Here is an 11,662-nt window from a genome sequence, read left to right as displayed (position 1 = left end):
TTGAAAAAAGGATTAGATTGACCAGTATTGAGCCTAGTGTTTGTATAACACCTCATTAAGCATAGGAGAAAGTAGATTTAATCTTTGTATTTTTGTTAATGTCCAAAAGACCCCACAAAGACCAAATGCTCAATAAATACCTGTTAAATGAGTGTATTCCTTTGAAAATGAAACCAAAGATCCCACTTAGAACAAAAATATAGTTTTTACTCCCACTGCCTGAATTGAGTGAAACAATAATTCTGTTTGTGTAAGCAACATATGCAACCATTTTGCTTCTGAAACAGCTGCTTTTGAAAGTCTTTGAATCAACCCACTCATGCATCTGAATCCTACTCCCTTTTCCTATACCAAAGCTTGTTATCTTTACTCCAGATACCACCCACTTCTTTCAAAAGCCAAAATGATATAGTGGCAACACTTGTAAACTTGGAATCAGAAGAACTTTGGAACTTTGAACTAAGCCCAATCTTAACCCATTTTATTTTGTCTCTCTGGGCTGGAGTCTACTCATCTGTGTAGGTTGGGGTTCAAATCCTAGGGAAAAGGTCTGAATTCTTCTAGGTATATATAATAAATATGTAAATGAAAAAGTAAAAGGTACACAGTAATTCCTGATTTTAGTCTTTCCCTTCCTCCAACCACACCGCTCCTCTGTTGAACCCCAGAGGGGTTCAACTAAATGACAACTGGGAGCCTGAGAGCCAGAGATTTCTTGACCTCTCTAAGCTTGTGCTTCCTGGGTATGATTCATTAAACATTAAAGTAGAGTTGGAAGGAGTTTCTCACGTTAAGTGAGAGAGCAGCTTCTAATTGAGAAAATGTCCTAGATAAACAAGTGAAAAGTTAAAATACATATGTGTACATAAACATGTGTATATGTATGTATATAGAGAATTAAAACTTCTGCTGTGTTTAGCTGAAATCCTGTATTGCAAAAAGCTTGGCCCCTGCCAATCTCATTTTGAGATTCCTTTTACAGTCAAGACTCAGAACCATATGGAGGGGAAAAGTCAAGCAATTAAAATTCTTTTACCTGGGAATAAGAAAAGAGAATAAGCATTTATTAAGTACTGATTATGTGTTAATAATAATAAAGTTTACATTTATTATTTTATTTGATCCTCACAACCTTATGAGTAGGTACCATTACTATCTCAATTTTACAGTTGAGGAAACTGAAATAAACAGGGGTTAAGTGGCTGATCCAAGGTCACATAGTTAACAAATATGTAAAGGTGGATTTGAACTCAGGTATTCCTGACTCCAAGTTCAGCAGTTTTATCCACTGCTCTACCCAGCTAACCCTAAGCAATGATCCCTGCTCAAATATCTTAGGTTGTCAGGGCACTTGTCTTTCTGAAAGAATTATAGATGAAGTCTCTGGATTCTAAATTTGAAGAGAGATGATAGAACCCCCCTCTTCCTCTCAACTGGAAAAGTCAGAACCATAGCTAAGGAGCTCATTTGAGGCTAGAATCTAGACATTGGAAGAGATAGAAACTTCAGTCTTGAAGTTTCCACTTAACCACTCTCCTGTTGGTGATCTAGAGTGACCACAGGACCAACTTAGCACAATCAACCAGAGCTCTCACAAGATACCAAGGACTGATGTTCAGCAGAGATTACAGACTGTCCCCTCATATCCAGAAAAGATTCTGTGTCTGAAAGGGACTGCACATCACACCAAACCATTCTGGTGCTGACCCAGTGCAATAGATCCAGTGGGAGTACAAGGTCATCACCAGAGGAAACAGCGGGACAGCATCAGAGGCATGAGCTGATCCTCTGTCCCTCCATGCTTGCATCCTGGCTATATGTGTACTTTGCATATTTGTCTCTTCACACAAGTCCCCTATGATGCTATGGCAATTTTTGAGAACACGTGCCATAAATTTTTATTCATAGTATTTCACTAAATGCCTCTACTTTTAACCAATTGTGTCCTCTGGTTATCTGGTAATAGTAAATACATTAGTGGGGACTCAAATTAATTTTTTCAGTGAATACAGATCCACAAAGTACCTTGAATTCTGGGTTACTCAGAGGCACTTTCTGGAGGGATGTGGGTAGATAGGCTTAAGAGCTCCACCTATAAAGTGAGGACTTTGGACTAGATGCCCTTCCCAACTCTAAAATCCTATAATTTTATACCCAATACCAATAACAATGTCCTCTCCTAAAGGACAACTAACTTCATACCTTGCACCTCACTTTTCCTTCTATCTGCTTCAAATAAAAGAAACAAAAAAGAATATTGCATTTACTTATTTCTCTTAGATTAAAAATTCTTAGTGGAAACTTCCAGGATCCCTATTCACTTCAATGTAACATTTAATTTTACTTTTGAAAATACTGACTACGATATAAAGAAATCTATTTCATCCTGCAGGAAAGTAGGAGGGGAAAAAGATATGACAGGAGGGAGGGTGATAGAAGAGAGGGCACATTGGGAGTGAGGTTGGGCAGAAGGAAAAAGAGTAAAAGGAATGAAAGAATAAAATAAATGGGGAGGGGAAAAAAATATGACAGGAGGGAGGGTGATAGAAGAGAGGGTACATTGGGGGAGAGGTTGGGTAGAAGGAAAAAGAGTAAAAGGAATGAAAGAATAAAATAAATGGGGAGATATATATAATTATGAAAAGAATTTTGAAACAAGTTTCTCCAAGGAAGGCCCCATTTCTCAAATGTATAGGGAAGGTAATCAAATTTAATTTTTTTTTAAAAAAAAAAGGCCATTCCCCAATTGATAAATGATCAAAAGATATGATCTTTGCCCAAAGGGTTATAAATTCATGCAGATCCTTTGACCTAACAATACCACTACTAGGCATGAATCCCAAAAGAGATTTTTTAAAAAGGAAAAGAAGATATATGTATAAAAATATTTATAGTAATTCTTTTTTAGGGCAAAATATTGGAAAAGAGGGGATGCCCATCAATTGGAGAATGGCTGAATAAGTTGTGGAATATGATTACAAAGGAATATTATTGATCTATAAGAAATGATGAGCAAGATGCTATCAGAAAAACTTGAAAAATCCTCCATGAGCTCAAGCAAAGTGAATGTACTCTGTACATAGTAATAGCAAAGTTGTGGGATGATAAACTGTGAATGACTTAGTTTTTCTCAGCAAAGGAATGAATATTTAAAAATTGTACTATATGTAAGTGGGGGGAAATATTAAAACATAAAAGAAAAAAGCCACATGATTACCATGGACCTCACTGCAGGAAAAGTCAACTAGGTTAGATTTTGCACCTCCCTCAGGGTACCCTGAAGAAGGAAAGTTCAGGCTCTCCTGCTAATGACCATCCCCCACCAATGGTATTCCTAAGTGTAAGAGGTCCTCTGAACCCACTGAATTATTAATAAAAGAATATTTACTTCAATTCAATTTAATTCAATAATTACAATCACAGTTATCCCTTTTACACCATGGGGGTTGGGGAGTGGTACCCCCATGATCTGGAAAATCTGTATAAAATTGCTTGACCCTCCCTTCATACAAGAGAAGTCTGAATTTTTTCTCTTATGGGATGTTTACAATACCTTATTATAAAATTTGGGTTAATATCATACAATCCTTTACATATATGATACACATCTTGAGTTTCTAAACTTTTTTTGTCATCTGCTTTGCTTATCATCTTTGGCTTCCACAAAACTCCCAAAAAATTCCTTCTTTTTTAATGCTGACCTGCAATATATCAAAACCTCTATGTAGATGTGGTGTGCAAGGAATAACTGTATAAGCTTACTCTCTAGAGGGCTAGTGGCTGGACCAGGAGTCAGGAAAACTCATCTGCCCATGTTCAAATTTGACTTCAGGTATTTCCTAGCTGTGTGATCCTGGCCAAGTCACTTAAATCTGTTTGCCTCAGTATCCTCATCTGTAAAAAGACCTGGAGAAAGAAATGGCAAGCTACTCCAGTACCCTTGCCAAAAAACTCCCAAATGAGGTTACAAGGAATCAGACATGACTGAATAACAATTCCCCCAACTCATGGGAAGTATTAGCAAACCTTCTTCCCTTTTACTACCTAGAGGAAGAGGGAGAACAGGATTAAGTGCATAGTTTAGCTCATTGCCATATTATATATAGAACATAAATAGCATAAAATATAATATAGAATGTTATTATTATATATACATAATATTAATATAGAATATTATATATAAATAGAATAATAGAGAATACTAATAAAATAGTATTTTATTTTGTCCAAGTCCAAAGGCCCCAAGAGCTTGAGACTCAGGCATTTTCTGAGCTTCTCAGCCAGTCTGACAGGCTACACATCCCACCTACAATCTTGGCTCCAACATTGCAAGTGTTCAAACTCCCAAGTCCAGGAGACATCTGCACTAGCTCTAAAAATTGAGAACAAAGGAAACAAGCAGAACAGAAACACCTGGGCTCATTTCTTAGAGCCAGGGTAAGAAAGAGGGGGATCAAGGGAAGGAAGTCATTCCTTTTCACTGGTCTAGTTCATGCTGTATATGCCATACAGCAGGTGAACGATGATTTTTCACCCACTAGACACAGGAAGAAAGTATGTGGGGAAGCAGGAATACATTGTATACAATGTGCGATGATCGACTTTGAAAGACTTGGTTCTTCTCAGTGGCTCAGTGATCCAAATCAGTCCCAATAGCCTTTGGAGAGGAAATACCATCTGCTTCCAGAAAACGAACTATGGAGATTGAATGTAAATCAACACATGCTAGGCACTTACATGCAAAATGACTGACTGTGAGGGTAAGGCAGGAAGCAGGTCAGAGATGGTTGAGGACAAATGGCATGCTGTAGCTACTGTACTAATTGCTCTAAAATACTTTGTTTTCTTAATATTTAATCATTCCTCCTGAATTTTGTTTACACTATTAGTTTACTTAGCAAATGTTTCATAGATGGCACAAAGGTAAACATCATGCAATGTTTCACTGTATTAGACTTTTTAGCTTTAGATTTTTAACTTTTTATTTCTTAGTGCCCAATTCACTGATTTTAATCATGTAAACCTCTACTTAGTTAATACTTTACTTAATACTTAATTAATAATTTCTACTTACTTAATAATTTCTTTGCCATTAACATTAGAAGATTGGATGACATTTGGTAAGTGATCATTTTGACTGAATTATCATATGTAACCTTTAACCTTTTAAAATTTCATATTCAATAATGAAAATTTGGATAGCCATAACTGAATTTCACCCAATTATCCAGACAAGCCTTTGTCTTTATGTCATAATCATTTTCCATTTCTCCCCTTCAGATAAAATCCTTCTTTATAACAGAGAAAAATAATTCAGGAAAAAAATCTGATAATATATGCAATAGGTTAGTTCCCCAAATCTCTGTGTGACCACAAGGAAAAAAATGTTTCAATATCTGTTTTTTTAAACCTTCACTAATTTTTCAGTTACTCAGATTTCAACTTCCTGGGGGCATATTACTAGTACTGGGATCTCTGGGTCAAAGGATATGGACAAATTAGTCACATTTCTTATGTAATTAGAAATTTAAATCCAAAAAGATAAATGGCTCCACCAAGAGTACATCGATGTGTCAGTCTTTCCACAAAAACTTCCAACATTCAATTTAATTGAACAATATGTTGACAAAGAATGAAATTTTCTGTCATCTTTGCCAACATGTGTGATATAAGCTGAAAGCTCAGAGACCTCTTAATTAGCATTTACTTTATAATTAGGGATTTGGAATGTGATTTTATGTATTTATGTATTATTTGCAATTCTTTCTTTGAAAACTTTTCAGATCCTCTATCCATTTATCTAAACAGAAATGGGTTTGACTTTTGTATATTTTGTATATTTGTCACTTTCCTATGTCTTTGATATCAGGCTTTTTTTGAAGATATTTGATGCAAATATTTTTCCAATTCTATTTTTCTTCTAGCTCTGCCTTTACTAATTTCACATGAGTAAAAACTTTATAATTTTATGTCACCAAAATTGTCTGTTTTATGTTATGATTTTCCCTATCCCTTGTTTGGTTAAGAATTCTTTCCTTACCCAGAGTTGTGAAAAGCATCTGATGTCCTCGCCTAATTTTTTTTTTTTTTTTAATGATATGACCTTTCATATTCGGGTCCCATATGCCTTTTGAGCTTTATGGTTGCATGTGAATTCAATAAACATTTATTAAGTACTTACTATGTGCAAGTTTCTTTACTTCCAAATGAAGGCAATATGATGATGAATAAACCTGGTGCTTGCTCTCAAGAAACAAGTAAAATAGTTCTTTTGAAGACCCAGGACTTATAACCTGATTTGAGGCAGGAAGTGAATATCAGCCTTCCAGGACAGCAAACATAGCCTACAATACAGCCTACAATACATACCCTTTTCTCTTCTTCCTAGAGTATTCAGTAATCTACAGTCTCCTTCCTAATAGAAGCTGCTTAGAAAGCAGCTGTGTGCAATTTGCTAATTTAACTAGGTTTTTTTTTTTTTTTTGAAAAAAAATTAAACACAACAGTAGTTTTTGATGTCAGGCACTATAATTTTCTAAAGCTTTTGTCTTCCCTAATTTGTGGGGTAAGCATTGCCATTTTGTTTTTCAAACTCTTCTTTGAGTATCACTTTGTGGGAAGCACTTGCAAATATATTTCTCTATCAAATCCAGTCTGACACTCCCTTATAAGCTTTACTCCTTAAAAATCTTAGTTAATACAAGTTGGTATTAAATTTTAGGATGGAACTCCATGCATTACCTCATCTTCCTTCAAAGTAATTATTTTTGTCAGGTGAGAATATTTATTGACTAAATCAATCAACAGAAATAGGTGTGATCAAGACTTAGCAACCTCCTTAAATCAATGAAATCAATATTTCAATCAAATCTAACAGAAAGTTGGTTCAGATTAATTAAGAGACTTGTTCACACCCTTTAGGACCTATAGAAAAGCTTTAAACTAGATGGAATGTAAGAGTTGAGTGTCTGGAGTGAAAAAGTGAGAGCCATACCAGAAAAGGAATTGCCTGTAAGAAAGGAGAGCTCTTCAATCTTAACATTTATTGGTTGCCATCACCAACAACCTCACCAACCTTGGTCAGAGGATGATTTTGTGATTCTCAAAGATCTGAAGGATTTTGTATTTCCTCCTCTTCTTATAGTTATATTAACATAGCATCAGAGACAACATCAGATGGCAACAATGTCTGCATTGGGATCCCAAAACAACCTTGATTTGGCTAGGAATGGAAGATTTAATGATCTATAAGGAGCCTACTAAGAAGAATATTGGAAGACATTTTGGTAAAAAGGATTCCTATAAGCTATGAGTTTTTCCTTTACTATCTGTGCCTCTAAGGTTGTGGTCATTTCCTTCTATATGTACTGGTTGGTGGGAGAATATCTTACCAACTTCGGGGAAGGAATATTTTGTACTAATTGTTCTTAGTATACTATTTGTTAAGTCTGGTTGACTAATTGATCTTATTAGAAAATCATGATGGGAAGACCACCAATGGAGGCTTACAATCTAGTGTACTAAAAAACATACCTCCCCAACCACTCAGAGGTAATTCCTATAGTTCTGAAATGATATAGTAGCCATGCATGGGAACCCCAACTACCTCTGCGAGTGGGAATTGGGATAGTGCTACAAAACCATAACACCAACCTGGGTTTGTTATCTGTGTTTATACCCAAGCAAAAAGAGAAGTTTGATTTTTATTTCTCCTAGGAAAAGTTTCTCCTTAGTTGTGAATCCAAAGATCAACTAAGTGCTGACCATGTCATTATATGAGAGCCAAGTAAGTTCAATGTATTCATTTTTTTTTCCTTCTTGATCTGATTTTTCTTGTGCAGCAAGATAATTGTATAAATATAGATACATATATTGGACTTAACATATATTTTAACATATTTAACATGTATTGGACTACCTGCCATCTAGGGAAGGGAGTGGGAGGAAGGAGGAGAAAATTTGAAACACAAGGTTTTGCAAGGGTGAGTGTTGAAAAATCATCCATGCATATGTTTTGAAAATAAAAAGCTTTATATAATGTAACTTGAGAGCTGCTTCAAGGTCCACCTCAAAACAGCTATTCTGGTGGAAAAAAGAAAGATGTGTAGATTAGACCAAAATTTCTTAAACTGCCCATCTTGACCCCATATGGAATTACTGAATGGAACAATTGCAAAATTATGATTTATTGTTAGTAAATGTTTAATTTGTATGTCTTTTTTTATATACCTGCAATCACATAAAAATTTCTTGGGCAAAAAGAGGTTGCAAGTGGGAAAAGGTTAAGAAGCCCAGGATTAGACAATGATAGTCATGTGGATTCTGAGCTGATTGACAACACAAAGTAATTGTTAATGAATCTGTTTCAGCTAAGATGGAATTCTCAAATGGCATAACCCAGGGATCTATGTTTGACTCTGTGCTGATTTAACATTTTTATCAGGGACCTGGCACAGATGGCACACTTATCAAATTTGCAGATGACACAAAGTTGGCAAGAATAACCAACACAATGGATGGCAGAGGCAAGATGTTTAAAAGCCAGGCTACAGTACTGAACTGAATTTAATAAAATGATGTTTAATGGACTTAACAAGGCAAATAGCCAGCTCTCCCACCTCCAAACTAGAACAGAAAAAGAATTGTACTTAGACCTGTAAATCTCTATTATGCACAAATTGCTTTTCTTTAAAATATAATGTGAACATATTAAATACAATATGAATAATAAATTCAACATAACTTTCAAAGCTACTCAACTTCTCTGCTTATCTGGCATTCCTTCTGTACTCTTCCATGAATTTTTTTTAAAAATCACTACATTATGAAGGCAGTTTTCAGACTATTTCTTTGTCAAGTACCAGCCTTGATCGAGACATGATCTATTCAGCCTTATACTTACTTAAACAAATAGTCTCTGTAATCCAGAGTTTGCAAAGAGAGAAGACCCAGCCAAACCATACAGAGATGAGAAAAAGACAGAAGAACTGGGATCATTGAACAGTTTCATGAGCAACAAGAAGTAAGGTCAGGTCCATAGGGTCCAGGAAGAATTCTTAACAATGTATAGATAGGGAATCGGACTGTTTAGGGTCCATGGTGGTATAGTAGATATAATACTTACTGGATTTGGACTCGAGAAAATCTGTGTTCAGTAGCTAACTGGGCATGTCATTTAAACTTTTTGGGCTTTCATTCTTTACCGTAAAATAAGGGTATGGGGTTTGAAAGTCCCTTAGCTCTGAATCCATGATCGCAAGATCACTTCAGTTTAAGAATAGTTACCTTCACAGATCCTCTTATGGTAGGCTAGGGCAGCCATCTAGAGGGAGGCAAGGTCTTGAATTCACTGTCTCTCTCTCTCTGTCTCTCTGTCTCTGTGTGTGGGGGGGGGGGGGGGGAGGGGGAGGAGAAGGAGGGAGAGAGAGAGAGAGAAAGAAAGAATTGGGACTTAAATGACTTGCCCCTTAGTCACACAGCTAGTAAGTGTTAATTGTTTGAGACTGGATATGAACTCAGTCCTCCTGACTCCAGGACTGATAGTCTATTCACTCCATCATCTATTGCACCTCATTGAATATCTTTCTAAATCTAAAAGATTCATTTTATTATTTTTTAAATGATAGACCTGATCTCTGGTTTCCTAACCAGCTCAAGTAGAATAATAGCTCTTTAAACTCCATTCTGGATAAGTTTTTAATGACCCACAGCATCTCAGTGAGGAGGAGAAATCTGATCATTCTGTATCTACTGCTTTCCTTCGCTGATCTCTTCTCAGTAAACATCAAATGTCTCCTACGCTGGTCTTCGAGAGTTCTAGCACTCCAGTCCTCTTCATTACAATAATAGGATAAACTCCGAAGACAGAGGTAACTTCCATGCTGTTTTTGGTAGTGTTTTTTGTTTTTTGGTTTTTTTGAAGAAATGAAACAGAAAGCTGAGAGAAATGCACAGATCTGATGAAACTAAGTCACAATTCCCCCCCCCCTTTTTTGTTTAATTGCTGAAAGCCTTGAGTTCACAGCAGTTAACAGAAATGGTATGCTTAGGACAAAGGAAACCGGGTTCAAATTCTGCCTCTGTTACACATTAGCCTATCAGGAAGTCACTTCCTTTTCTTAATAAAAAGGCAGCTTGGAATAGGTGGTTGAGATTTAGAGCAGAAATCAGGCAGACCAGAGTTCAAATCTTGTTTCGATTCTTATTTGGCACCTGTGGGCAGCACGAGCACCTGTTAGATTTCTTTCATTCTTAAGAGCATTTGTGGCAGGACCAGAACTGTCGAGAGGAGCTGAGTTCAAATACAGCCTCAGATACTTACTATCCGTGCACCGGCAAGTCACTTAACCCCGACTGGGAGGAAAGAAAAAATAAAGCATTGTGGTAACAGTAACAGAGGTTCACGTGAGCTTGTGTGCTGTCTTTATGAAACCCACAGAGAAAGAAAGTTTCACTACATTAATCACTCAGCAAAAAGTGGAGATATTTTAATTGACCACTAGGTGGTGTCATAATCTATTGAGTATAGAAGAAAAGTGCTACGTTTAAGCCATCAGCCAAACAGAATAGCCGTATCACTGAGCCCTCATTATATGGCTATTCGGCAGTCAATAATAATGATGATGATAACTAGCATTAATAAATTCCTTTAAGATTTGTGAAGAGCTTACAAATATGACTTCATTTTATCTTCACAACAGTCCTGGAAGGTAAGTACTGATATCAAGATTTTACAGGTTTGGAAACTGAGGCAGAAGTTGTCATTTGCATGGGTTTTTCCTAACTCCAGGATTAATACTCTGTACTGCACCACCGAGTTGCCTCTCTGTTAAAAATCCACTTTGGTTGGGTTCTGAATGTAGATCCGGCCTGATGAAATATGGTTCATGATCTTAAAATCTATGGTACCTCCCTACCCCACATCTGGACTTTATTTCATTCAGGACAACACACAGACGTTCACAGAAGTTTATTCAGTTCTGTTCAGCTCTTCATGACATCATCTGGGGCTTTCTTGGCAAAGATATTGGAGTGTTTTGCCAGGTCTTTCTACAGATGAAGAAACTGAGGCACATGGTGACATGATTTGCTCAGTCACACAGCTAGTAAGTGTCTGAGGCTGAACTTGAACTGAGGAAGATAAGCTACCTAGCTGCCCCATGTTTACAGAACACTCCGTTTGCTAAAACACCACAAAATCTATTGCGTATAGAAGAAAATGGTAAAGAGATCAAGAGCTTTTGTCTGGAACACAAATCTAACTTGTTCCCACTGAAATAAGAGCAAAGGGGTGTATATTTGTGTTTATATGTATATATAGACAGACACACACGTATACACATGCATGTAAGCCCAGCCCTAACTCCAGATTTTACCAAGAAAAATCAGGAGAGAAAGAAAGGGAATGAAAAGCTGTCATATTCTCAGTTTTGTTAATGAAACAGTATTTCAAAAAGGCTTCCAGATCCCGGCTACCTAATCCATCTTGCTTCTGTGCAGTGGTATCTAATATTATTATCTTGTCTCTGGACCTTACTCACCTCCTTGTATAGTTTTCAGCACTGGCACTCTCATTCGTTGAAGATACAGGGTGGGTCCTTTGTGGTCAGCTAGGAGAGCAATTCCCAAGATCTGTTATTGCTGGCTCACATGACACGTGGAA

General features: G+C 36.6%; 1 long non-coding RNA gene across 1 annotated transcript; it reads left to right on the top strand.

Moving 5' to 3' along the window:
• The first annotated feature begins 6,886 nt into the window (after positions 1 to 6,886).
• On the top strand, positions 6,887 to 8,849 carry LOC116420002. The gene is made up of 3 exons (XR_004230332.1): positions 6,887 to 7,286; positions 7,717 to 7,786; positions 8,444 to 8,849. It is a non-coding gene; the product is annotated as an uncharacterized LOC116420002 (long non-coding RNA).
• Positions 8,850 to 11,662: the final 2,813 nt, after the last annotated feature.

Source organism: Sarcophilus harrisii, chromosome 6 (assembly GCF_902635505.1).
Source record: "Sarcophilus harrisii chromosome 6, mSarHar1.11, whole genome shotgun sequence".
Classification (NCBI taxonomy): Eukaryota; Metazoa; Chordata; class Mammalia; order Dasyuromorphia; family Dasyuridae; genus Sarcophilus; species Sarcophilus harrisii.
Note: the sequence above shows the minus strand (reverse complement) of the source record. Positions and strands in the feature narration are given on the sequence as shown.